The sequence below is a fragment of the Neophocaena asiaeorientalis genome, unplaced genomic scaffold (genome assembly GCF_003031525.2).
Source record: "Neophocaena asiaeorientalis asiaeorientalis breed wild unplaced genomic scaffold, Neophocaena_asiaeorientalis_V1.1 scaffold240, whole genome shotgun sequence".
Classification (NCBI taxonomy): domain Eukaryota; kingdom Metazoa; phylum Chordata; class Mammalia; order Artiodactyla; family Phocoenidae; genus Neophocaena; species Neophocaena asiaeorientalis.
This window is the reverse complement of record NW_020185331.1, coordinates 5,684,868-5,711,465: the sequence shown is the minus strand read 5'-3', so window position 1 is coordinate 5,711,465 and position 26,598 is coordinate 5,684,868. Positions and strand designations below refer to the sequence as shown.

The 26,598-nt window shown below is 39.6% G+C and overlaps 1 protein-coding gene and 1 pseudogene across 2 annotated transcripts in view; one reads left to right on the top strand and one right to left on the bottom strand.

The window, feature by feature from the left end:
- CNNM2 (cyclin and CBS domain divalent metal cation transport mediator 2) overlaps positions 1-26,598 on the bottom strand; it is a 140,598-nt gene that overhangs the window by 54,953 nt on the left and 59,047 nt on the right. The window lies entirely within an intron of this gene.
- On the top strand, positions 25,373-26,005 carry LOC112392928 (ubiquitin-40S ribosomal protein S27a pseudogene; annotated as a pseudogene).

The following is a 26,598-nucleotide window of genomic DNA, read 5'->3' as shown; positions in this document are numbered from 1 at the left end:
TCATAGAGAAGACAGATGAGCTCATCTTAGGGGCACAACTGCTATAGAGAAAAACAAAATTAAAGCACCTATATCAGCCAAAATCAAGCTAATGGATCAGTATGGAAAATAAATTAGTAAATATCTTCAAAGAGGGACCATAACTGGAAACATGCAGTAAGAACAGGAAGTTTTAAAATAAGAACTAGAGTTAATGGTATGAAAAATTAAGAGCCAAGATAATAAAGAACCCAATAGCTGGGCTGAAGAGCCAAAGATCAGGTTAAGAAACTCTCCTAGAATATATTAGGGAGGGGAAAAAAGGATGGAAAAAAGAAACATCAAGAGGTAGAGGACAGAAGTGGAAGCATCAATATACCTATGTCATGAGGCCCAAAGGAAAGGGAGGAGGAAAAATCAGAAGGAGAAAATATTTGAACATGAAAAAACTGAGGGTTCCCAAATTTAGAAAAAGATGTAAGACCTCGGACTGAAAAAAACCCATAAAAAGGGAAAAGAAGAGGGGGGAAAATTTTAAACTAGTCACAGTATAATGAAATGAAAGAACAACAAAAGAAAAAAATTACTAAAGTTGGGCTTCCCTGGTGGCGCAGTGGTTGAGAGTCTGCCTGCCGATGCAGGGGACACGGGTTAGCGCCCCGGTCCGGGAAGATCCCACATGCCGCGGAGTGGCTGGGCCCGTGAGCCATGGCCACTGAGCTTGCGCGTCTGGAGCCTATGCTCCGCAACAGGAGAGGCCACAACAGTGAGAGGCCCGCGTACCCCCAAAAAAAAAAAAAAAAAAAAAAAAAAAAACAAAACTAAAGTTTAGCAGAGAAGTAAATCACTTATAAAGGAAAAACAAGAATCACGTTGACTCCAGAATTCTCAAAAGCAACACTGGTTTTAAGAAGTCAACGGAGTGATAGGTTCAAAGGGATGAGGAAAAAAAATTCAAACTTAAAAATAAGAAATACATATTCTGGAATACACTATAAAAATGGGAAAGGTAAGCAAATAACTTATCAAGTTTATTACTGTCTAAATAAGGTACAAAACAAAAAGTAAATCCATAGCAATTCCAGAACTAAAATTCTTTAAAAATCAAAGCACTTTGGAGGGGGCCCGGTAGGGGGGGTGTAGGGACTGAAGGGTATAGAGAGGAAGATGAAAACTTCTAAGATACTAGTATTTTTTTGAAGTGTGTGTGGGGAATACATACATTTAAAGGTTTAAAATAGGGAAAGATTTTCAATAGGAACAAACACCAGTATATATATTATCAAAATAAGAGTTAAGGACAACTACCAAAACAATAAAACTAGAATGTATAACTTTCAAACAGAAGGACTATTAGATTTAGCCAATAGATGGTAGGAAGAAGACAGCAAAAATAAGCAAACAGAAAACATGAAATAAAATAGCTTAAAAAGTCAAAATACAGAAATATTTTATGATCGATATAAATGGGTTTAGCTCACTGACAGTCACAGAATAACTTTTTAAAAGATGCAGGTAATATATGCTCACTGTATAGAAAACATGATGAAGTAATTTGGAAAACAATTAGAATCTAATGAAGAAATTAAAAATCACCAATAAAATCCCATCTTTCAGACATTTTTCTCTACTGAAGTGTTTATTACATATTTTCCACAAAAAATACCTTTTTTTGCACTTAAGTCTGAAAATCTTTGCATATCAATCAACGTGGAACCTTATAACGATTTTTAGTGGGTAAATTGTAGTTCTATTTTATATCACCATAATTGTTAGATATCCAGTGTATTTCATTTCCTCTGGGTTAGACATTTCACAGTTGTTTCCAATCTTTCATCTTTCATATAATGTTTGAAGGGAAAACTACCCTTCCCTGACCTCCACAGGATTTAGAGAAGGCCCAGAGTTTTATGTAGTAAGACTGCCCCCTCCAACACTTGACTCCCCTTCTCAACTGGATAATTCTCATCATCACATTCAAATCGCCAAACATTTCCCATCTTTAAAACCGAAAAAGCTCTCCAGATTCCCTCTTTCTTCCCTGTTATCATTCCATTTCTCTACTGTTCTTTATAGCAAAACCCTTAACGGAACTGTCTCCATTCACTGTCTCTATTTCCTCATCTTTCCTGTTCTATTCAATATGTTCCAAACTAGTCGTATCCAATGAAACTACTTTTATGAAGATCCCCAATGACCTCTTATTTGGATAAATTCCAAGATCAATTCTTAGCCCTCATCTCACTCAATTTTCGATTACTCCTTTCCTGAAACAGTCTCTTCACTTGGCTTACACCACACTTCCCTGGTTTCTCTCCTTAACGGCCACTCCATCTCAAGCTCCCTTGCTAGTTCCTCTCATTCCCCCAACCTCTAGAAGACAGAGTACCCTTGCTCTTCATTCTTGGATCTCTTCTGTTCTCTATGGACACTTACTCACTTGAGTAATTATCTCATTTAGTGTCAAAGTTTTAAATATCATTTATACATCCAACATCCCTACCTGCATCTCCATCCAGATCACTCCTTTGAATGCCAGATTTATATATCCGACTGCCTACCTGACATCTCCACCAGGCTGTCTACCAAGAATATGAAACCTTCTTTCTCTCAATCTGTTCCTCCTTTAGTGGGGGAAGGGATGTACCAACATTCACCAAAATTAGTTGCTCAAGCCAAAAACCTAGTTTTCATCCTTAACTTTTTCCTCACTTCTAATCCCCTGAAAAATATCTAGAATTTGATCTTCTCTCACCACCCACACTGACCCCCTTGGTCCCAGCCACTATTATCTCTCACCTGAACTGCAACAGCTTACTAACTGGTCTCTCTGCCTTACTCTCACTCTCTACGATATATTGTTTGCAGAATACCCAAAGTAATCTTTTCAAGTTCACTAAGATTCTGTCACTCCCCTGCTCAAAAACTCCCCATCGCACTTAGAGTAAAAACCTCCCACCATGTCCTGCAAGGCCTTGCTGACCCCTGCGGACCTTTGTAACTTCATGCCCCACCATTCCTGGCTTCCTTTTCTCTAGATGCTTCTTGCTGTTCCTTGAATATGCCAAACATACCCCTGCCTAAGGATCTTTGCTCTCTCTGTTCCCATTTGTGGACCACTCTTCTCTCGATTTTCGTGTTTCTTAGTCCCCCACTTCATTCAGGTCTCTGCTCAAAGGTCACCCCTTATGCGGCCTTCCCTCACCATCCCATCTAAAAACAGCTCCCCCCTGCCCCAGTCAAAGGTCCTCTTTCTATGCTATATGTAGTACTTCTCAGTATCTGATATTATATTTCATATTTAGTTGCTTAGTCTGCTCCCCACTTAGATATAGAATGCACGAAGGCAGGGACATTATCCTCGTGACACTGTGTCCTCCGTGCCTGGAACACTGTCTGGCACATAAAGGGTACCAAATCTTTGAGTAATACTGACTGCACATCCTCAGCCACACATCTTCATGTATTTGTCTATTAAGGGCTAATGATGCATCTTTTCCTCCCCCTACAAAAAAATCAAGAGATTCAGATAAGAACAATGTACAAAAAATGTGTTATTACAAAATATTTCAGACGTAAACGGTATAAAAGAAAACAAACATCCATGTACCTATTATCTACTTTAAGGAATAAAACATTACAAATACAGTTGAGCCCCAGGAATACCCACCCACTCCACTGAGGCAGGTTAATATTGGATTTGAAGAAAAATAAAGGAGAGAAAAGTATTTTTTGATTCACTTATTTTTCTCATCTGCTTTTTTAAAAAATGAAAATAAAACTATTTGACAAAGTACTGTAAGTACTTAAAAAAAAGGGGGGGTGGGGAACAAGGCTCCATAATCCAGTGAGATTGGTGGGTTTTGAACAGAGAAAACAAAAGAAAGGGGAGAAGAAATACTAGGGAAGTGGGCAAAAGGAAGCAGAGGCCTGGTGGGGTATTCATGGCGATACCAGGAGGAGGAGCAAGGCAAGTTAGGAACTAGGTGCTGGTAATCTATCTTCCTTACTGAACATGTGATTACAGAAGGATTACAAATCAAACCTGGCTGAGGGATCAGGATCTAATGAGGTACACACCACAGAAAGTTTAGACAGCATTGATGTCATCACAGTTTGACACAGAAGCATATATCGAAGCTGCTAAGTGAATGCTGCTGTGTATGACAGAGGGGAAACAAGCTGGTGGCTCAAAGCATAAGTGGAAGAGAGATGGAAAATCTTTTTAATTAGAAGAATACTTTTAAGGATTTAATAAAGTTAGAGTTAAACTGGAAACTCCATGACCCATTAAAAATAGATCTTTTAGATCTTTGTCACTAAAGAGCAGTATCAGTAATCCAACAGAACAATTTCATATGTAATCAAATTTCTAACATATCTAATAGTATCTAACACTATTCTCCCACAAAAGCTACTGGCTCCGCAGAGAATATCTGACTCTAATCTTGGGGGTGGGAGGTGGGTGGGGGGGGGATACATCAGGATGGGACTGGAATACCTTGTTTTATTTTACTGGATTATCTTTTTGTTGTGTTTTAAAGGTTTAAAGGAAATAGGCTTTTAAAAATCATAATTTTAGTAAGCTAAACTCTGACCAAAGCATAAGTTACTCAGGGGCTGCCTGGGATAGCAGAACCAGAGAGCCTACATTCAAATTCCTGCCCTCTATCCCACTTCAGGCAAAAGGTACTTGAATTTTTGTGCCTCATGGTCTTCATTTGTAAAAACAAAATAATAATAATAGCACCTGCACCAAAGTCCTTGTGAGGATTAAGTGAGTTAACACATATAAAGCACTTAAACAGTTAGAGAAAATTGTAAGTGCTCTACAAATGTTAGCTATAATTATCATCATCATTATTGATAAAACCTGACAAGGCTACGCATACCTTGAGGCCAAGAACAATGTCTTATTTGTCTCTATATTTCCAGCGTTTAGCACACTTCCTGGTACCCAACAGGTACTCAATAAATATTGCCTGAATTTAACTGAGTAATTCTAAACTTCTAGCTATTAGGTTGTAGGTTGCAAGCTTTAACACATTAAGGGAACCACCATGATAAATGGCAGGAGCAAAGATAAAAGGGCCAATAAAAACAAGACCCCAAATCTTATACCATCAAAAAATATTGTTTCTTGGGTATTTTAAAAATTTATTCTGGGTTTCTCAAGGTCTACCTTGTACTAAGGGAGTTTGATTGGGATCAGATAGTAATAGTGGATCAAAATCTAGACCCTCGCTTCCCTGGTAGCACAGTGGCTGAGAGTCCGCCTGCCGATGCAGGGGACGCGGGTTCGTGCCCTGGTCCGGGAGGATCCCGCGTGCCACAGGGCGGTTGGGCCCGTGAGCCATGGCCGCTGAGCCTGTGTGTCCGGAGCCTGTGCTCCGCAATGGGAGAGGCCACAGCAGTGAGAGGCCTGCATACCACACACACACAAAAAATAATAATAATCTAGACCCTCAGTCTAGAATTACACTAGATTCACTAAAGAATGAGATTCTCCCCCACAATAAATTTAATGTAACAGTTCACTGTAGAATTAAATTACTTTAACTTTTTCCAACCACCAAAACTTGTTTCTGAATTAAAGTACAATACAGCCTTAACCCATTCAATTCGGGACACCCTTTTGATTTTCCATTGCTCTTGGATTTTCCAGCAGTTTAGTCTCATTTGGGTTAATTACCAGTACTCTAGATGGAAAATTTTCCTGGTAGGTTGTTCCATTCATAGCCATTTAGAAAGCACTGCTTGCGTCAGACTCTGTTTTCTGCTTGGATAAAGGGGGCTGTTACTTCAAACCCCAATTTTTCTTGGCGTCCCACAGTCACACTTCATCGCGTACACCTTGTACCTTCTACAAATGACCTTTCAAAGCAACATGCTTCACCTAACCCGCCAAGTTAGCAGATTTACCTTTCCTTAGAGTACTGATTAAGGCCAAAGAGGTTATAAGTCCATCAACAGACATCACATGGCTGCAGTAATAGTAATAATTCGCCATTATTGAGGGCCTGTGTATGTTAGGCACTGTGTTTGTATATCTCATTTAATTATCCAAGAACCCCATGAAGAAGATATTAATTCCATTTTATAAATCACAAAACTGAGACTTAAAAAGGCTAACATTCCCTGGGTTTCTGCTTCAAAGGACTCTAAGTAGATTACTCAAAACGTTTCCTCACACACAATAGGGCCTGCTGAACTACAGTCTTCATTTTATAAGAAATGGAAGGTCAAAGGTTTTATAGCTAAGAAGTACACAGACATGAATTCTAATTGATTCCAAAATCCATCTTGTTAATTATTTTGCTTTGCTATGCTATCTATACAACTTAATAAGGCCTTTCATAGAACTTCCTTCCACTCTCAGCTAAGGAATGAAAAATCTGCCTGAAAAGGTTCTATTTTGTATTGTAAAAGAAGGAAAAAGAAGGAAGGAAAGGCTATGGCAACTTCTGTCTCTGAAGGGTCTTAAGCTCTTATTTAAAACAGCAGATTAGATAAAAGAAACTGGCATCCAGACCCAGATAAGATGGTTTATCAGAGACACTAGTCTGTCATCTTGGTCTGCCGGCTTTCCAAATAAAGTCGTATTCCTTATCTCTACACCTTGTCTCTGATTCATTGGCCTGTCATGGGGTGAGCAGAGCGAGCTTGGACTCGGTGCCAGCCTGAGGCGCCTTCTGATGAGGAACATGAACAAGACCTCAAAGACTCTAAAACTCCAATTTGCATGACTAGAGCCCATCCTTCCAACCTATGATACTGAACAGAGAAGAATATCTGTGCTCATTTGGGTAGACTCCTAGGTACTCCAGAACATGGAAAGGAGCCAAGAGGGAAAATACTCCCCTTGAAGAAAGAACTGCTGTTTCCTGGAGGGAGGAGGTGGTTTTCCGGCTGAGAGATAGAAGGGGGATTGGATAAAGGCAGAGAGCAAATCAAAGGTGACAAAGCCACGTATGGGGGAAAGACAGATGCAAGGGAGAAAAGCATCTACATTAGCTGTACTGGCGCTGTCCAATAGAAATAAAATGTAAACTTAAAAAAATAAAATAAAAATAAAACAGATTATACCAAACTGACTAGGATCACAGTGAAATCATTAAGTACTGAACCCTTTCTAGAACATTCTTCAATGTCTTTAGAACTTCAGTAAATTGCTTTACTTCCAGGTAAATAAATTCAACCATTTTTTGCAATTCAACTTAAGATTTTTTTTTTTTTTGCGGTACGCGGGGCCTCTCACCGTTGTGGCCTCTCCCGTTGCAGAGCACAGGCTCCGGACGTGCAGGCTCAGCGGCCATGGCTCCCGAGCCCAGCCGCTCTGCGGCATGTGGGATCTTCCCGGACCGGGGCACGAACCCGTGTCCCCTGCATCGGCAGGCGGACTCTCAACCACTGCGCCACCAGGGAAGCCCCAAGATTTTATTTTTAATACATGTGTCAAGTCACCAGTCTTTTCTCTCAAAACCCAAATATACGCTATTGTGCAACAGCCCAGTTTTGACTGATGAACTTGCACTCATTTTTAGAAGCTCTCATTCTGTAATTCTTACTGACAAAGTATTTTTAAAATTCAACCTAGTGTTCAATGTTCAATTTAACTCTTAAAAAATCAGTTATACCAGGTGATTTCCTAATAACGGTATCTCTAGCAAGGTTTGTTGGGGTTTTTTGTTTGTTTTGTTTTAAGTATTTGTTTTTTCAAATGAGCTTAGAATTTAAAATGGGAATTCAAGGAGCACTCATGCAGTATTTACTAATTATCAAACTTTCATTGAGCTCAATAATTTACCATTCCAACTAGAAAATTGTATTATTAAATACTCCTGACCTGAAACCTACAGCTGTATGTTGCAATCTAATCTTACACAAAAAGTGCAAAAGTATCCTCAATTCTGCAGCTTAAAGGTGTTCACAAAATTGAGCCCAAATAATGCCCTAATCACATAAATTAACATCTCCCTAATTAAGGACTGATATAAAATTTACTTTACTAAGCAAATAGTTTATTGTATATTAATAGTATAAACTGACTACAATTCTATTAGACCATGTTTAAAATAGACAAGAAAGGTTTATTTTAGTTTGATATATATTGCATGCAACTGCTTTCCAGGAAGAATGAAAGCCTACTTTTCTATACCCTTAACAATGGATAGTCAATTTTTGCATTTCATTTAATGAAATGTGTAAAATATGATGTCTTGTTGATTACTAGGTTAGACTTAACATAGTTTCATGTTTTTGACTACTGGTATTCTTTTTTTCATATCCTCTATTTTTCTACTGGCATATTTATCCTTTTAAAGTTTTATTTAAAAGCTCTTTGTAAATTAAGTATTTTGTGCTATCATTTGCTTTGCAAATATTTATCCCAACCTGTGGTTGTCTTTTAACAGATTTGGCTACAACCCAAAAACTATTCATCTTTTCCTTCATGAATTCTGGGTTTTGTGTAATCTTAGAAAGGCCTTCCAATCAAAAGTGTAAAAACAATGTATTCTCCTGCAGTTGATCCACCTGCAATTTGTTCTGGCCCAAGAGGTGGCCACCTCCTTCTTTTGAGTGTCGTATACACTCCTAAATTCTAAAATTCTAAGTTGATCAAAAAGTGTATCACATTAATATTTTTCATGACTTTAAAAAGTTTAGATCTATTCCACCCTCACTAGTTGTCATTTGTTTTTCTAAACAAGAATACTTTGTAGCCCAAGTCATCCTCTTAACTATGTTATCCTTTTCCAACTCAATCATGTTTTTCCTGTATTATTGTATCCAAAACTGAAACCAATACTTCAGATGTAATAAATAAACCGATACTTCATTTTAATATATGACCAGGATGGTGTCTCTGTTAGGTTTCATATTTCTTAACAATGCCCAGCACTTCATCCAAACTGTACTGAACCACTGTTTTTAGAACATGGTTTATAATAAGTCTTAGCTCATATTCCTCTGACAAAAAGTATATACTTTATCCTTGTCCACAATGTCAAGAGTTTGAGCACTAATGTAGGCACATAAAAGATTCTTAAACATTATCAATGATACCTAGGCAACTATAACATATAAAATCTCTCAGACATTTCTGGTATAAGTTTTAAGTACTTTAACTTCACTGGAGGTCAATTTGGCCAAATCTACCAAAACTACAGACATTCCTTGATTTATCAATTCTATTTCTAGGAATTCATCCTACAGGTAAACTTACACAAGTATAAAATGATGTATGGGGCTTCCCTGGTGGCGCAGTGGTTAAGAATCCGCCTGCCAGTGCAGGGGACACGGGTTCAAGCCCTGGTGCGGGAAGATCCCACATGCCGCAGAGCAACTAAGCCCGTGTGCCACAACTACTGAGCCTGCGCTCTAGAGCCTGCAAGCCGCAACTACTGAGCCCGTGCGCCACAACTACTGAAGCCCGCACGCCTAGAGCCCGTGCTCCTCAACAAGAGAAGCCACCGCAATGAGAAGCCCGCGTAGCACAATAAAGAGCAGCCCCCCACTCACTGCAATGAGAGAAAGCCCGCGGGCAGCAACGAAAAAGTGGAATACTTCCCAATTCATTTTATGAGGTCAGCATAAAATATGACATACATATAACAAGGCAAATCATATGCTAATCTCCCTCATTAACATAATATAATAATTCTTAACTAAGTATCAGCCAATCAATCCAAAGATATATATAAAAGGATCAATACATCCCAAATTCCAAGAATAGAAGGTTGCTTTGACATTTAAAAAATCAATGTAATTCATTACATTAACAGAATAGAGGAGAAAAGTCACATATAATCACCTCAATGAAGGGAGAAATAGTATTTGACAAAATTCACCATCTAGCCAGGATTTCAGAAACAAAAAAACTCTTAGCAAAGTTAGGATTAAAAGGAATCTTGGGCTTCCCTGATGGCACAGTGGTTGAGAATCTGCCTAACAATGCAGGGGACACGGGTTCAAGCCCTGGTCTGGGAGGATCCCACATGTCGCGGAGCAACTCCCGTGTCCCCTGCATCGGCAGGCGGACTCTCAACCACTGCGCCACCAGGGAAGCCCAAAAGGAATCTTTTTTAATCTGATGAAGGATATCTACACAAAATCTACAGCAAACATCATCCTTAATGGTGAAATAGTAAAAGCTTTCCCCCAAAATGGAAAATAAGACAAGGATACCCACTATTTCTTTTATTCAACACTATACTGGAGATCCTAAGCAGTACACTTAGGCGAAAAAACAAACAGTATACGGTTTGGAAAGGAAAGAAATAAAACATTATTTGCGTGACATGATTGAGTTCACACACAAAAAAAATCCACAAGAATCTAAAAACAATGAAAATTAAGTGACTTTACCAATATGTTTGATTAAAGGTCAATATACAAAAGTCAATTTATTCTACATATCAACCACCAACAATTCTAAAAATAGAAACATTTACAACAGCATTTACAAATGAAATATTTAAGAATAAACTAGCAAAATAAAACCTCTACACAGAAAACTACAAGTGTTATTGAAAGAAATTAAAGACTACATCAATAACAGAGGGTGATATACCATGTTCAGAGATTTGAATGTTGTAAAGACATCAGTTCTTCCTTAAACTGATCTCTGGAGTCAATACAATCCCAATGAAACTTCCAGCAGGTTCAGGTATATGGAAACTGATACTAATTATAAATTTTAGATGAATATGCAAAGGTCCACGAAAAGCTGAGACAATGTTGAAGAAGAAATACAAAGTTCAAGGACTTACATTAGCATATTAGCAAGTATCAAGTCTCATACAAAACTGAAGTGATTAGGAGTATGGTACTGGCACAGAGAGAGAAACTGATCAATGGAACAGAACAAACATTGACAAAGGAATCTTGTAAAATGCTGGTAGGAATGTAAAGGGACACAATTACTTTGAAAACTGTTTGGCATTATTTACTAAAACTGAATGTAAGTATATCCTATGACCTTGCTACTCAAAGTGTGGTCCAGAACCAGTACAGCTGGAATTCCCTTAAGCTTGTTAAAAATGCAGGCCGCATCCCAAATCTACTGAAGCAGAATGTGCATGTTAACAAGACCCCCAGGTGATTGATGTGCACAGGACAGTTTGAGAAGCACTGCCCTAGGATCCATCAATTTCACTCACTGGTAACATATGCCCATCAGAGATGCATACAGATGTCCACCAAGAGACATGTACAAGAGTATTTATAATAACACTATTAATAGCCAAAACCAAAAACTGTCCCAGTGCTGAACAATGGAAAGAATAAGTTGTGGGATAATCACAAAACAGAGTACTATTCAGCAATGAGAAGGAGCACTCGTAACTACAACTCACAAATACAATGCTGCATAAAAGATGCAGACCAAAAGAATACACCTGGTATGTTTTAATTTACATGAAATACAAAAAAAGGAAAAACTATCAATGCTGAAGTCAGGGCAGTGGTTATGACCTTTAGGTGACGTGGGACCACTATTCCCTCTCAGTTACTATTTCTTGATATGCATAGTTTTACATGGGTGGGAAAATCCATCAAGCTGTATATATACTTACATTTTGTGTACTTTCTGTATATATGTTATACTTTTTAAAACTTTCATTAAGAAGTACCAGAAGGTTAAATGGGTCAACTATATAGAAAATGAATTCTCTCTCAATAAATCTGTTGTTTGTTTTTTTTTTTAAGTTCTGGAAGGAAATACACTAAAATCTAAATAGTTCTCTCTGGGAGATAAGATTTATAATGGTTTTCTTTTGTTTACTCTTCTGAGCTTCTCATTTCTTACTTTCTACCACTAAGGACACTAATTTAATAAGTTATTTTACAAATTTTTGTGGAGGAAGACTGGGAGATTATCCCTAGTGGTGACCTCCCAAAGGTTTCAGTGACACTGGGAAACCATTCAAAAACTAATTCTTACTATAACTGAATAAAAACATTTTCCTTCTAAAATCTAATTTATGGCACCTACATACAAGGCAAACTGAAACAAAATTTATTCTATGAATCACCATAATGTTTTCTAGTTTTCAAAAAGTTCCTAAAGAGGAACCCAGCTAGCTTAGTAGAGAAAATACAAACAAAATTTCAATGCCTCAAGTTGAGCTCTGTGGTGTTAGAAAAAATTTTAACCAGAAATATGTTACTTTTATATTGTTAAGCTATAGATATCTTTTCATGTCAATATTTTAAAATCTACCTTATCCTCTCCCCTTTTTTTTTTAAACAGCTATGAGACATAATTCACAGGCCATACATTTCACCCAAAGTATACAATTCAATGGTTTTTAGTATAGAGTTGTATGACCATCACCACTATCTAAAACTGCAGAACTTTTTCATCACCCCCAAAAGAAACCCATACCAATCAGCAGTCACTCTCATGTCTCCCAACCCCTGACCCCCACTATTAGGCAAGCATTAATTCACTTTCTGTCTCTACAGATTTGTCTATGCTGGACATTCAACAATTTTTTGTAGTTTACTGAGTACAAGTTTTACAATTCTTTTGTTAAATATAATATACTCCTAAGTATTCTATTGTCAATAAAATTTTCTTAATTTCATTGTTGATTGTTCATTGTGAATGCACAGAAATACAAGTGACTTTCCTATACTGTTGCTCTTGTATCCTCCCTGCCATCCCGCTAAATTCATTTATTAATTCTAATAGTTCTGTAGTGGATTCCTTAGGATTTTCTACATACAAGATCGTGTCATCTGCAAACATAGTGTTACTTCCTCCTTTCCAATCTGGGTACCTACCTTATCCTTCTTTAGGGGCTACAGATTATTCCTCTATTCTTTTTTTGTGTGTGTGGTACACGGGCCTCTCACCGTCGTGGCCTCTCCCGTTGTGGAGCACAGGCTCCGGACGCACAGGCTCAGCGGCCATGGCTCACAGGCCTAGCCGCTCCACGGCATGTGGGATCTTCCCGGACCGGGACACGAACCCACGTCCCTTGCATCGGCAGGTGGACTCTCAACCACTGCGCCACCAGGGAAGCCCAAGGGGCTATAGATTATTCATCACACATTGATTTTTTCTTTTTTTGGCTGCGTTGGGTCTTCGTTGCTGCGTGCAGGGGCTACTCTTCATTCACCACAACTAGAGAAAGCCCCCACGCAGCAACGAAGACCCAACGCAGCCAAAAAAAGAAAAAATCAATGTGTGATGAATAATCTATAGCCCCTTGGGCTTCCCTGGTGGCGCAGTGGTTGAGAGTCCACCTGCCGATGCAAGGGACGTGGGTTCGTGTCCCGGTCCGGGAAGATCCCACATGCCGCGGAGCAACTAAGCCCGTGCGCCACAACTACTGAGCCTGTACTCTAGAGCCCACGAGCCACAACTACTGAGCCCACGTGCCACAACTACTGAAGCCCGCTTACCATAAAGCCCATGCTCTGCAACGAGAAGCCACCGCAATGAGAACCCCGTGCACTGCAACGAAGAGAAGCCCCCGCTCATTGCAACTAGAGAAAGCCCGCGCGCAGCAAGGAAGACCCAAAGCAGCCAAAAATAAATAAAATTTATTTTTTAAAAAAGATTAAAAAAAAAAAGATATTAATGTGATGGTAATGTGTGATGAATAAGCTGTCTTAAAGACCATCCTGCCTAGAGGCAACACAGTATTTTTCAAGTTCCTTGAAGTTGTTCACTCTGAATTAGGATACATGTTAATTTCTAGAACATTAAGGATACATGTTAATTTCTAGAACAAAATAGTAGCCTAGGAATAATATAATACTCACATGGGGTTACATTTGATAGTGAAAGAAAAGAGTGGAAAGTACTTATCTTTAGGAGTATTGAGTAGCTTGTCAATTATGCATATTGATGCAGTTAGCCAGGTCATTCTAATTTCCTTTGCTACTACACTAAATAAAGCCCTGATGGGCTTCCTTGCTCTAGATGCTGGTAAAACTACTCTGCAAATGTAAGTATGCATTCACTGAGCTCCCATCCCACTGCCTGAAGTCACACGTGCATTATGAGTAAGAAAGCCACAAATGGGGCTTCAGTATAAGGAAATAATCTTGCTTTTACATAAGCACTCATGAAAATGTTTTTCTAAAAGCCAACTAGGTGAGTACAATTTTATGGGGCATCAAAATAGATTTTACAAACTCTCTATAACTTAGAGATAACCAGAGCAGGGGGAAAAAATAAAACTTGAATGCTGACCTAAGCCTATAAAGGTGGTATATGTCCTGTGTAGTACAAGCCACATTAAATATATCATGTTTTATGCTCAAGGAGATATCTGTTCTAAACCTTCATGTAGTCTAGGGGTAATGTCACTATTCTTTTATTCTTTCAGTGTTTTATTCTTTTAGTTGCTACATATTATGATATACTCAGTCATTTTTTTTAAGGGAGAGGAAATGAACTATAAAATCATGTTAGAAATCTAATGGGACTGCCAGGGGCTTCCCTGGTGGCGCAGTGGTTAAGAATCCGCCTGCCAGTGCAGGGGACAAGGGTTCGAGCCCTGGTCCGGGAAGATCCCACATGCCACAGAGCAACTAAGCCCACGAGCCACAACTACTGAGCCCGTGTGCTACAACTACTGAAGCCTGCGTGCCTAGAGCCCGTGCTCCGCAACAAAGACAAGCCACCGCAATGAGAAGCCTGCACACTGCAATGAAGAGTAGCCCCCACTCACCGCAACTAGAGAAAACCTGCACGCAGCAACGAACACCCAATGCAGCCAAAAATAATTTTTTTAAAAACAAGAAATCTAATGGAACTGCCAAGAAAAGTAAGCATATCCTTCTTAATATTGTAGCTTTATCTCTGGATGAAATACATTACATTGATTAGAAACTTCATACAGGATCACACAATGGTACCTTTCATCTATACTATATAGGTCTTTTTCCTGAACTGCTTTTTCATAGAAATTATGCTTTACAAATATTTAAACAATTTAAATACAGCTGGTCTATAGCATGTGAAATTTACATTTTAGATGCTGCACATGTAAATATTAAAACCAAAACACTGGACTTCACATCTCTTTTTCCATTATATTTAAATTGTTCATCGGAATTTGAAACAAACTTTTACATACACTCAGTATCTAAATTATAAGCAGGTTGTATTCCTATGTTTCTAAATCAGAAGTAAAATTTCCCAGAGGAATAATGTCATAAATTGTGGTAAGATTTTTCATAAAAACCTGTTTATTAGAGTTGCTAAAATCTACTACGTAAAATACAGTATCAGACTCAGCAATAATATTGAGTCAATAAACTTCTGTGGGCTTAGTAACCTAAGCATTAATTGTGATAAAATGGAATGTTATTTTTAATACTTAGCAAAGGCATTATTTTTAAAGATCTTTTAAAAATAATTTGACTTTTGTTCCCCCTTCACACTCATTTTTTTTCCAATCTAATTATAGTCTTTTAATGCTTTGAGAAGAAATACAAATAAATTCATGGATACTTTGGAAGAATAATAGGTTATACAGCAAGTGCTGAGATAATCTCAAGCTGATGAGCTTACAGGTCAGCTTTATTTAGTTAGTTATTTATTTTTAACACCTTTATTGGAGTATAATTGCTCTACAATGGTGTGTTAATTTCTGCTGTATAACAAAGTGAATCAGCTATACATATACACACATCCCCATATCTCTTCCCTCTTGCGTCTCCCTCCCTCCCACCCTCCCTATTCCACCCCTCTAGGTGGTGACAAAGCACCAAGCTGATCTCCCTGTGCTATGCAGCTGCTTCCTACTAGCTATCGGTTTTACATTTGGTAGTTCACACTCATTTTTAAATCGATTTGATGAGGTCCTCAATGTCTATAATGTCAATGCTAAGAAAAAACACAGAAAGAAGTAAACTAACACAATAGCAGTTAATTGGAAAAAACATAAATAATATTATTTCCTTCACGGGGAAAAAGCAAAGTAAGTTGAAACTTTAGGAACACAACTTTTCTTCTTTACCCCTTTTGCTGTGGCTATGACCACACGGCAATAACACTGAAGAATGTGCATAAGCACATGGTGGTAATGTTCATGCAAGATGTTCATGAGTCATGCGCTTCCTGTATTTCAGAGTGCCCGTACTATATTTCTTCAATGGTATTTCAAATTCAAACATAAAAATCTTTACCTTCTATTTGGGGGTACATTAAGTATCAGTGGATTCATTGTATATGGTCAGATAAACAATTACTTACTATCATGAAAACGCTCATTTTCTGGGCTTCCCTGGTGGCGCAGTGGTTAAGAATTCACCTGCCAACGCAGGGGACACGGGTTCGAGTCCTGGTCCAGGAAGATCCCACATGCTGCAGAACAACTAAGCCCGTGCACCACGACTACTGAGCCTGCGCTCTGAAGCCCATGAGCCACAACTACTGAGCATGTGTGCTACAACTACTGAAGCCTGCGCACCTAGGGCCCGTGCTCCGCGACAAGAGAAGCCACCACAGTGAGAAGCCCGCACACCTCAGCAAAGAGCAGCTCCCGCTCGCCGCAATTAAAGAAAGCCCGCCCACAGCAAAGAGGACCCAACACAGCCAAAAATAAAGATAAAATAAATTTAAAAAGAAAAACAAACAAAAAAACCCACTCATTCTTACTTTCAAGAAGACATTTATTTACCTCATCTACATTTCCAGATGCTCAGTGAGGTTTTTCCACTCAGGTGACAAGAGCACTTTGCATCTCTGTTCTTTAAGAAATATTTGGCTTCAAAATGAAGAACGAACATACATCAACGTAACCTGAAATCTAGTCATTCCTTTCCCCTGGCATTAAGTAACTTGGATTTGCCTTGTAATAACAGGTTCCTGAGGGAATATGGTACAATGTTCCTTAACTGAAGCATCAGCTCTCCAGGCCAGGCGCACACGGCTCCTAACAGGGCTTGTTTGTACAATCTGCTCCCTTTGCCCTGTGAACCTAGGGCTACTGCAGCCCTCCCAATCACCTCCCTACAGCATGCCTTAGCAAATGCTCAACCTCACTTTTACTTTCTCTTTTCCCACTACCTTACTTTTACTGCTTATCCTAAATGGATCATTTGGTCATTCTGTTTCTTTATACTTTACTACCTGTTTTCGTGAGTGGGCCCTACAACTAGAAAATACCCCTCATGAACAAGGACTCACCTGAAGCTATCATCAAATTTTTAATGTTTCAATATTCATACAAAGGTGTTATTTTTCCAAATAGACTAGAAATCCAGCACTGTGCTGTTTATCTCTATGCAATGGAGTGACATGGGGTCTAATTCCCTTCCCCTTGTGTCTAGGCTGACCCTACTGACTTACCAGTAACCAAAAGAATGAGCAGAACTGATGCAATTTCTGAGACTAGGTCAGAAGAACCCTAGCAGTTTCTTCTGGCTCTCTAGGGATGTTTGATCTCTAGACAGGCCATCTCCAAAAGTTCCCGGCGCAGATTCTCCCTCTCAGAACACAGCCAGCAGGCGTACAGATTCAAGTTACATAGAGAGGCCGCGTATAAGTGCTCCAGTCAGCAGTTTCAGCTGAGCAGCGCCTTCAAGTCATCCCAGCCTGGACACTAGACACGTGAGTAAAGAAGTCTCCAGATGATTCTGGCCTCCAGCTGTTTGACTCTGCCTTTCAAGTCTTCTCAGCTAAAACCCTAGACTTCGGAGTACAGAGCAAGCCATCCCTGTTATGCCGTGTCTGAAATCCACAGAATCTGTGGGTATGATAAAATGATTATTTTTTAAACCACTAACATTTGAGGGTACTTTGTTACACGGCAACCAATAACTGTAATAGAGTTCCCAGTTAATGAATTCCAGAAAGAAAATAGAGAAAAGGGAAGAAAACTAGCAAAGTAGTGTTTAGAAAGAACATGCATCTTCAAATTAAAATGGCCTACCAACGGCCAATACAACAAATTTAGAAGGTTTACGTCAAGACATATTGCAGTCTTTCAAAGATCACGTATAAAATTAGTCCTCTAGGGCTTCCCTGGTGGCGAAGTGGTTGAGAGTCCTCCTGCCAGTGCAGGGGACACGGGTTCGTGCCCCGGTCTGGGAAGATCCCACATGCCGCGGAGCGGCTGGGCCCGTGAGCCATGGCCGCTGAGCCTGCGTGTCCGGAGCCTGTGCTCCGCAACGGGAGAGCCCACAACAGTGAGAGGCACATGTACCGCAAAAAAAAAAAAATCAGTCCTCTACATTGGAACAAGAATTAGGATAAGACTGGCCTCCTCACCATTAAGACTGGATACTAGCAGGGCTTCCCTGGTGGTGCAGTGGTTAAGAATCCACCTGCCAATGAAGGGGACATGGGTTTGAGCCCTGGTCGGGGAAGATCCCAAATGCCGTGGAGCAACTAAGCCGTGCGCCACAACTACTGAGCCCGTGCACCTAGAGCCCATGCTCTGCAACGAGAAGCCACCACAATGAGAAGCTTGAGCACCATAACGAAGAGTAGCCCCCGCTCTCTGCATCTAGAGAAAGCCCGCACACAGCAACAAAGACCCAACACAGACAAAAATAAATTAAATTTAAAAAAAGACTGGATGCTAGCAGACAATAAAGCAATCCATCAAAAGTCTCAGGGAATATTTTTTCAACCTAGAATTCCACACCCAACTAGCCATTACATGTACAGGCTGAATAAAAGGACTCAAAGTGTACTTTCTTCACATCTTTCAATAAGATGGTCCTTAAGGATATGTTCCATCATTATCAGGGAGTATGTCAAGAAAGGAGGAAATATGGGATTCAGGAAACAAGCTAGGAAAGCAATAATGGGAATTCACAGGGTGATAACTAGAAGTAAATGCCTAAAGAGTAATCAGTCTAGTCTGCAGCAACAATGGGCTCCAGGGAGGTTTCAGGGAGGAAGGGAGACGAACTCAGTAGATTATATAATAAAATGGAGAGGCTGAAAATAATTGACAATATAATAAAGGCAAGAACCTCAAAGAACAAGAAAAGCAGAAAAAGAGACACTATACAGGGCTTCCCTGGTGGCTGCAGTGGTTAAGGATCCGCCCGCCAACGCAGGGGACACAGATTTGAGCCCTGGTCCGGGAAGATCCCACATGCCGCGGAGCAACTAAGCCCATGCACTACAACTGCTGAGCCTGAGCTCTAGAGCCCACGAGCCACAATTACTGAGCCCGCACGCCTAGAGCCCATGCTCTGCAACAAGAGAAGCCACCGCAATGAGAAGCCCACACACCACAACAAATAGTATCCCCCACTCGCCACAACTAGAGAAAGCCCGCACACAGCAATGAAGACCCAACGCAGCCAAAATAAATAAATAAAAAATAAGACACTATACAAGAAAGGAAATGTAATCAAGGTACAGTACTAGGATGAGAAGTGAACAGTATTTATACAGTCATAATAATGTAAGTGATTTATTGATTTGTATATAGGTTGAATCTAAGACAACCGCAGTTACCTTACAGAATGAAATCAAAATCTTACCAGCTTTGATAATATATTGATAAAAGTCCTTTACTTTTTTTTTTTTTTTTTGCGGGACAAGGGCCTCTCACTGTTGTGGCCTCTCCCATTGCAGAGCACAGGCTCCAGATGCGCAGGCTCAGCGGCCATGGCTCATGGGCCCAGCCGCTCTGCGGCATGTGGGATCTTCCCGGACCGGGGCACGAACCCGTGTCCTCTGCATTGGCAGGCAGACTCTCAACCACTGCGCCACCAGGGAAGCCCCAATCCTTTACTTTTAATAACAAAAAGTAAAAAGACGTCACAAATTGGAATATAAGAGGGAAGATGAAAAAAAGGTAGAGGCACTACTGTTCTAACTATTGAAAACAGAAAAAAATAACTGATAAAACCAAACTTTAGTTTTTTGAAAAGGTCAAAAAAATTGCTAAATCTCCAGCAAGAGTAACAAAGAGAAAAACATAACACAAATTTTATCAGGAATGAAGAGAGCTAATTTCATTACAGACATTAAAAAGTTAATAAGACCTTAAAAGAAGAGAATACTACAAACAATGCTACAACACAAATTCAACAATTTAGGTGAAAGGGGCCAATTCCTTAAACTTCAAACTAGCAAAACTCATCCAAGATGAAATAAATAACCCTAACATTTGACAAAATTTAATTGTAGATAAAAACCTTCTGTTTTTATCTCTTTATCCAGATATAGAGAAATAGTGGTTACCAGTGGGGAGAGGGTAGTGGGGAAGGGGCAATATAGGGGTAGGGAATTAAGAGGTACAAACTATTAGGTATAAAATAAGCTACAGAGCTTCCCTGGTGGCGCAGTGGTTAAGAATCCGCCTGCCAACACAGGGGACACGGGTTCGAGCCCTGGTCTGGGAATATCCCACAGGCCGCGGAGCAACTAAGCCCGTGCGCCACAACTACTGAGCCTGTGAACCACAACTACTGAAGCCCATGTGCCTAGAACCCATGCTCCGCAATGAGAAGCCACCACAATGAGAAGCCCACACACTGCAACGAAGAGTAGCCCCCATTTGCCGCAACTAGAGAAAGCCTGCGCTCAGCAACAAAGACCCAATGCAGCCAAAAATAAATAAAATAAATTTTAAATAAATAAAATAAGCTACAAAAATATACTGTACAACATGGGGAATGTAGCCAATATTTTACATTATAAATGGAGTATAACCTTTAAAAATTGTGAATCACTATATCATACACCTGTAACTTATAAAATATTATATAGCAACTACACTTCAGTTAAAAAAAAAACAACATTCTGGAGAAAATCTCCAGGCCCCTATGATTTCACTGGTGAATTCTACCAAACATTTAAAAAAAAAGTAACACTAAATATATATAATCTCTACAGAAAATATAAGAGGTAAGTACCCTTCCCATCTTATGAGACCAGCATCAACCTGATTCCAAAGCCAGACCAAAACACTAAAGTAAAACTACAGACCAGTATCCCTTCCTTATAAACTTATATGCAAAATTCCTCAACATAATACAGTCAGCCTTCTTTATCAGTGAGTTCCACATCTGAATTCAACTAACTGTGGATCAAAGATTTCAGGAGAATTCTATCAAACATTTAGAGAAGAGCTAACACCTATCCTTCTCAAACTCTTCCAAAATATAGCAGAGGGAGGAACACTCCCAAACTCATTTTACAAGGCCACCATCACCCTGATACCAAAACCAGACAAAGATGTCACAAAGAAAGAAAACTACAGGCCAGTATCACTGATGAACATAGATGCAAAAATCCTCAACAATATACTAGCAAACAGAATCCAACAGCACATTAAAAGGATCATACACCATGATCAAGTGGGGTTTATCTCAGGAATGCAAGGATTCTTCAGTATATGCAAATCAATCAATGTGATACACCATATTAACAAATTGAAGGAGTCTAACACATATATATGGAATTCAAAAAAAAATGGTCATGAAGAACCTAGGAGCAAGACAGGAATAAAGACACAGACCTACTAGAGAATGGACTTGAGGATATGGGGAGGGGTAGGGTAAGTTGGAACAAAGTGAGTGAGTGGTATGGACATATATACACTACCAAGCTTAAAAATAGATAGCTAGTGGGAAGCAGCTGCATAGCACAGGGAGATCAGCTTGGTGCTTTGTGACCACCTAGAGGGGTGGGATAGGGAGGGTGGGAGGGAGGGAGACACAAGAGGGAAGAGATATAGGGACATATGTATATGTATAAATGATTCACTTTGTTATAAAGCAGAAACTAACACCATTGTAAAGCAGTTATACTCCAATAATGATGTTAAAAAAAAAATTTCAGGAAAAGAAAAGCAAAAAAATAACAAAACTTCAATTTCCTTCACACAGGCAACTATTTACACAGTATTTGCATTATATTTAAACTACTTATATAACATTTATATTGTATTAAGTATTATAAATAATCTAGAGATGATATAAAATATAAGGGAGAATGGCATAGGTTATATGCAAATACTACACCATTTTATATAAGGGACTTGAGCATCCTAGGATTTTGGTATCCGTCGCGGTCTTGGAACCAATCCCCTGAGGATACCAAGGAATGACAGAATTAACAAATGTCTAGCCAAACCAGGCCAATAATCTACTCTGGCCATTGGAAATGTATGAAACACACCATCCTATATGGTGTGTTTCTACTATATGTTTTTTAATGCACACAAGTAGTAAATATAATTATCAAAAATCCAAATAGTATGGTAAGCTCAAAGGGGAGTATGCATTTATTCAATTAAGTTTCTGAATATCAGGTTCTATAAGTCAGTTACAAATAAGCCAAGGACAATGTCCTACAAGAAATGACTACCTAGAAAGAAGATACAGAAACGTGTGTTATATAGTCGTCTTTTGGTATGGGGGTGGGGTCGGTTCCAGCACACCACCCTCCGTACCAAAATCCAGGAATGCTCAACTCCCTCATACAAAATGGCACAGTATTTGCATATAACCTAAGCACATCCTCCCTGATACTCTGTATCATCTCTAGATTATTTCTAATACCTAATACATGTAAATGCTATGTAAACAGATGTAAATACAATATAAATGCAATGTAAATAGTTGCTAGCAAGCAGCAAAAATAAGTTTTGTTTCTTGGAAATTTTTTTAATACTTTATACCCACCAATTTGTTGCATACACAGATGGGGAACACATGGATTACCCATCTGCCACTATCGAAAATCCAACCTGGGGTACTTATACCTGGGAGGGTGTAATTATGATCCCTATTTTCTAGATCAGGGAACTGAAGGTTGGAGAGATCAACTAGGTCTGCTCTAGATAGATTCCACGGCTGGAAAAAGAGTGCCAAGGTTCAAATCCAGGGCCTGTGCTATTAACTACTGTGATTATGACGTGGCAGGCAAGAGAATCAGGGTCGGGCAAGGAATCACACTCCCAGTCACAAGTATGTAGACAGTGCACAGCTCAACCTCCCAGCCTTCCCCCGACACATACTCCTCCCTCCCAGTCGTTAGCACCCAAACAGAAAGGCAGAAGGGAATTCGAGCTGCTCCTCATAAAGGATGCCCCCAACCGAGGTGGGTACCAGAGCACAGTCTTTGGCAGGTATGTTTACTTTGGAAGAAGAATGCCAAGGGACACGATTCCTGCCCTCAGAAAGCTTAGTCTAGTTTATACCCAAAGATCATGTCCTCAATTTGTCCGCAAATGTGTGGTGTGCTCAGGGATTGTAATACATGTGCACATACACATCACTGTGTGTAGTAGATGTAATAGTCATGTAAATGCACACGTATATGGAGAACAGTATAGATTTTCTCTAAAAAAATCCTAGTAGCGCCATTCTACTTAATAACGTAATACTTCACAGCTGAGCTAAATGGACTCTCACCCTAGCTATGAGAATTTTTTTTTTAAGTTTACTATGAGTATAACCAAGACTTTAAGGGTTACTGGTTAAACTATTAAGAACTCTTTCAAAGTAGCCTCAAGCACTTAGAAGTATCCATTTACATGCAAAACCAAGGCTCAGGTAATTGCAAATTCCTTAAGGATCATGCTAGGTAACATGTGATTTATGTTTTATGTACATGTACATATACACACAAATGACAATATAACACTCCTTGAAAACTACTGTGTTTAAGATTTTAAGCTAGTTTAGACTGGCCTTCCCTCTACTCCCTCAAGTTAGTATGGCTTTACTACATATGATGGAATTTAAGAAATAAAGTAATGAAAATTCTAAGAGCTAAGCAAACCAATTAGGAAAAAGTGGTATAACAGCATAATGGAAAAAGTTAGGTGTCATAGTTCAAATCCTGAGACCATATACCACAATTTTAAAACGAAGTAACCCGAATAAAAATATCCATTTTAATCAATATTTTATTTTCAATTACTTCTATCCCATTTTAGCTAGAAAGGATTTCATGAGGGAGAGAGTAAACAAAGGGAGCACACTCTTTCAAAATTACAAATTTCCTAGGACCACAATGGAAAATATAAAAAGTTGGGTCTAAAGGGGTTCAGAACAAGCCTCCCAAAAATGTGCCATTTTTGCATGAGGCAATTGAGCTAAAGGCAATCAAGATCCTGCAGGTTCAGGAGAAACCTCTATTCCTCCCTTAACTACCTAGAAGAATTTATATTGGAGATTTTTTTTAGAAAAGGTTATTATCTGAGAAATTTTATCTAAGTGGCCCCATCCACATGGAGAACAAACATCTAATCACCAAATGTCTGCTCTTCTTGTCTAGTAAATGACCCTCCTGTCCTTGGAGGCCCCAGACCCTTATCCCATTCCTTAGTTCAGGATGGCATGTATGCTTCATTTTACCTTTCTGTCTCTCAAGCTCTCACGTATATGCAGTTCCCATACATAACAAATGTTTTTCTTCCAGTTTTAATGACATATACTTGACATACATACAGCACTGTGTAAGTTTAAGATGTACAGTATAATGATTTGACAGCATGAAATGATTATCACAAGACTAGTGAGCATCCACCATCTCATATAGATACAAATTAAAGAAACAGAAGAAGTTTCTTTCCTTGTGATGAGAATTCTTGATAGTAAATCCTAACAAGTTTCATATGTAATACACAGCAATGTTAATTACATTTATCATGTTGTACATTACATCCCTAGTACTTATTTTTCTGATAACTGGAAGTTTCTACCTTTCGATTACCCTCATCCAATTCCTCTTCCCTCTCCCTCCCGCCTCTGATAACCACAAATCTGATCTCTTTTTCTATGAATTTGTTTCTGAAATACAGTTGACCTAGGAACTAACATAGTTTAATATTACACAATAGTGATTTGATAATTCTAGACATTTCAAAAGGATTACCACAATAAATCGTTATGATCTGTCACCGTACAAAGATTTACATATATTCCCACACTGTACATTTCAAACCCGTGACTCATTTATTTTGCAACTGGAAGTTTGTACTTGTTAATATCCCTTACCTATTTCTCCCCTCCCCACATTCCCATCCCATCCGGCAACCCAAAATTAAATTTGATTTTCTCCTGTTGATCTGACTCATGTCAATTTAATTCTTAGACCAGCCAGAAGAACCTAGAAGGGTAGAGGAGAGTTTTCTTCCTTCCTGACGGGTCTCAGTCTTGAAGAGACAGAGATCTTGTCTTACTCTCCAACAATAATGCAAATTCTCCATCTAGTTGGAGGATGGGGTAAAAGAAACAAGAAGGTACATTTCTGCAAAGATCTTTGAAGTTCCACATCCTCAAACAACCCTTCAAGGCATGCACATTAAGGAAGGGACAAAGACATTCCCTCACACCTCACAAATCAAAAAGCGGGAAGGGTTAGAAAGAGGACCAAGATTACACTAAAGAGGCTTTCGAATCTGCCATCCACAGAGGAACTGCAGCCAAGAGGCAGATTACTGTGATGACCATCACTCTGGAGGTTGAACCCTGGGATACAACAGAAAATGTAAAGGCCAAGATCCAGGATAAGAAAGGAATTCCTGGGCTTCCCTGGTGGCGCAGTGGTTGAGAGTCCACGGGTTCATGCACCAGTCCGGGAGGATCCCACATGCCGCGGAGCAGCTGGGCCCGTGAGCCATGGCCGCTGAGCCTGCGAGTCCGGAGCCTGTGCTCCGCAACGGGAGAGGCCACAGCGGTGAGAGGCCCACGTACTGAAAAAAAAAAAAAAAAAAAAAGAAAGAAAGAAAGGAATTCCTCCTGATCAGCAGACTCCTTTGCTGGCCAGCAACTGCAAGATGGACTTTGCCTACAACATTCAAAGGAGTCCACTCTTCATCTGTGTGGAGACCTCGTGGTGGTGCTAAGAAAAGGAAGAAGTCTTACACTGCTCCCAAGAAGAGCAAGCATAAGAGAAAGAAGGCAAAGCTGGCTGTCCTGAAACACCGTAAGGTGGATGAGAATGGTAAAATCAGCCACCTTCGCAGGGAGTGCCCTTCAGATGAAGGCGGTGCTGGAGTTTCCACGGCCAGCCACTTTGACAGACACTATTGTGGCAAATGTGATCTATTGTTTCAAGAAACCGGAAGACAAGTAATTGTACACTGATTAACAAAGGACACGAGCTAATAAACTAAAAAAAAAAATTTACACAAAAAAGTTTCGGTGAGGAGTGTTCTAGATTAGGAATTGGGCTTGTTCTCTTCTTAAACCCCTCACTGGCCTTGTGCCCTGTCCACCTGAAAGCCCAATGAACATGAAATGTAAGGGGCTGTGATGACTGCTATTATAAATGACACGGGGGACTTCCCTGGTGGTCCAGGTGTTGAGACTCCACGCTTCCACTGAAGGGGACACGGGTTCGGTTCCTGGTTGGAGAACTAGGATCCCACGTGCTGCACAGCCAAAAAATTAAATAAATATATAAATGACACTATTCCTACCATACTAATAACCTTCAAGGAGTCAGAAGCCCTAGAGTTCAACAAGTGAAGAGAACATTTAAAAAAAAAAACCAAAGGGGCTTCCCTGGTGGCGCAGTGGTTGAGAGTCCGGCTGCCGATGCAGGGGACACAGGTTTGTGCCCCGGTCCGGGAGGATCCCACATGCTGTGGAGCGGCTGGGCCCGTAGGCCATGGCCGCTGAGCCTGCGCATCCGGAGACTGTGCTCCACTACGGGGGAGGCCACAT